We start from the raw sequence: 3,118 nt of genomic DNA, 5'->3' as shown, positions 1-3,118 counted from the left end.
AAGTAGATTTGAGAAGACACATTGGGAATAGAAATATGGATATTTAATTTAGAAATAAATTGGAGAAGACCATATCTTATCCAAAAGTAGATTTGAGAAGACACCTTGGGAATAGAATAATAACAAATAATAAAAGTCATATTAGTAAAATAAAATTACATATTCGCAAGTGTATGTATATACCAATATTACTTAATAATTATAAGTCAATATTTGCAGGTTAATTAAACACTAATCAAATTAGCATGATAGGATTAAGTATGGCATTACATACACCCATCCTTCAGAAAACTTCGTCCCGAAGTTAGAGTGAAAAGGACACAAGGAGTTTGAAACAAGTTTCACAATAAGGACTAACAAAATAGAGAGAGATATAGTAATCAAATTAGGTAAGTCAAGAAATGATACCACTTCCCATCAAGAGTCTCCAACTAACCTATAACCTCATATCCTTCCTAACCTAATTTCGCTCCCATCCTATCCATAATCTGTTGCAATATACTATGCAATCAACTATACCGATCTAACCACTGATAAAACCATTATGGCGGAAGCATCGACTATATTGATCTAACTTCCCCAGCAGACAAATAACAATTGCCAGCACACATCTAGGGGAGCGTGTCCATCACTTCCATCCCACGATTTCAGGATTGGAGGTTACACGATGGAAAATCCCTCCACCCCTCCTCAAAATTAGGGTCAACATCCTAATATGGACCACACGACAATGCTGGTTGGGTACTTGTCATCGAATAATTCAGTCAAGAAGTCATGTCACCTGCCATTTGCATTTTACCCATGTCATAATATTCCATATCAAGTATAAATGAAAAGTAATAAAATATTGTACATCATACCATTCCTCATTGAATGTTTCAATATCCCCCATTTAATAGCATGGATCTTGGTTATTACATAGTCCTTTCCAATCTGCAGGTTAGTTCTCATCCAGGCATATGAATAACAACTATATATATATATATATATATATATATATATATATATATATATATATATATAGTGACCATAATCATCGTGTTATTAAGTATGGTATCCATATACCCAAATTTTGGTTTTCAAATAATGTCAGCAGGTTGGAAGTAAATCTTACATCAGATAAATCATAACTTCAATAAAACATTCATTAGATAAATCATATCTAAATAAACCATAATGAGGAAACTCATATATGAGATAATTCATACATCAAATACTTTAATTAACAAACATAATCCATTAAGTGTTTTATATCAGTGAGTTCATCTGCCCAACTGAAATTCATCAATATTTCATAGATTTCATAAATGAAACAACACGAAAATACAAATAAAGCCTCATCATAGGTTTCTATCTACGTAAAATAGGCATAACACATGGTCAAAAAGTGAAGGCTAGTTGTAACCTATAGTTTATGCATCCTCCCAAATAGAAAATTCTAGTTTAAGGAACAAAGAAGAAAGTCTATTTATTTTGATTTAACTATTGAATGCATAAATATATTATATAAACATTTTCAAAGAGGTTCAATATACACATCAACTCAAGATTCTATATACACCTTATGTCGCACATATAATATTTTATCCTAGATGAATGGAAATATGATAATTGATAAACCTTTATCCACCCATATTTGTCCAATGGACCAAAAGAATATCGTTATGGAGAAAGTACCTATCGCCTTTTATTACCATCAATACTAAGTTCTTATTCTCAATTTACATCATTCGTAGTGGATTGTCATTTAGTAATCATCATTCCATAAAACAAGCAATTTCCTCCATATGAATAATCTTGGAAAGTTTCTTGTCACTTGTTATAGACCCTAATCACTAGTATCTCACTTGCATAAGCAAACCTATTCACATGGGAGATGTCGATTTTTTTTAAACATTTCAATACCATCTCAACCTTCCGCCCCTTATAACCTTCCCAATATTTCATGAACATCCAATGTTACACATTTCATTAATAAATAAAGTCCTTGGTTTATTATGGATGTATATAACATAAGTTTACCCATAACATGATTGTTTCTAAGTTCCATGTAATGTAGAATCGTTGAAACTAATATCACACATTTTAAATTTGGATAAAATTTAACTATTAAAATGAAGAAATCAAGTATATTTTCAATACATAAGACATTTTATATAATCTATACATTTAACTATATTATAGTGGACTTTTCTTAAATTATTCCTTTAAACAAATAGGTAGCTAGCTCAATGGTGGTTTGAAAATTCAAAATGGCTATTAATATTATATGTAAGTAGGAACTTATACCATAAATTATGATTAAGACACATGAACCTTGAATCAATAAGTGTAAGGCTTGCAATTTTTCTTTCAAAAATAAATATTAAATTAATTTTATTTAAAACATTTTTTTATTAGTTAATAAAAATAATTAATTATTAATCATTTACTAGTTTCAAAATTGATATATAAACACTTTCTATGACTAATAAAGCTATTTTATATTTGGGTGAGAGCTCCTGGGATAGTGCGCGGTGGGCTCTGGTGTTTTAGGGTTCCTGCAATCTCTGCAACGGTAGATCTTCACATACCTCTGCATTCCTGCCTGCAACGCCAGCAATATGATCATACATTTATAACAGGGAAGTCACGGGCCTTATGAATCCCCCCAGGGGGAGGACGTAGAGCCTCCCCGCAATGAAAATGAAGATAGGCAAAAGAATGAGAAGCCGCCAAACCAGAGGAACAAAATGAGGATAGCACGGATCTGTACTCACAACAAGCCAAAACAGATGACAAAGAAAAACCCAAAGTCACTTCGACCACTTGCAAGCCAGTGGCAGCCGAACGTCCGAAGATAGAACTCCCAAGTCACCGAATCAATGCTCAGATATAGTATATGAGGTACCATGCACTAATAGGCAAGTTTATAGGACTATGGCCGATAGAGAAAGCGATGTGTGGCTGGATAATAGCTAAATGGAACCCGAAAGGACACATCACCCTATAGCTAGGACCCAAAGGTTTCTTCACAGCGATTTTTAATTGCTTAGAGGACCAGAACAGGGTTATGGATGGAGGGCCGTATTTTTTCAACGCAGCTGACCTATATCTCAGGGACTAGGTAGAGCACTTC

This window comes from Pinus tabuliformis, chromosome 9 (assembly GCF_031772625.1).
Source record: "Pinus tabuliformis cultivar Carrire ecotype Pingquan chromosome 9, CPIR1, whole genome shotgun sequence".
Lineage (NCBI taxonomy): Eukaryota > Viridiplantae > Streptophyta > Pinopsida > Pinales > Pinaceae > Pinus > Pinus tabuliformis.
The sequence above is the reverse complement of the archived record's forward strand: the minus strand, read 5'-3'. Positions refer to the sequence as shown.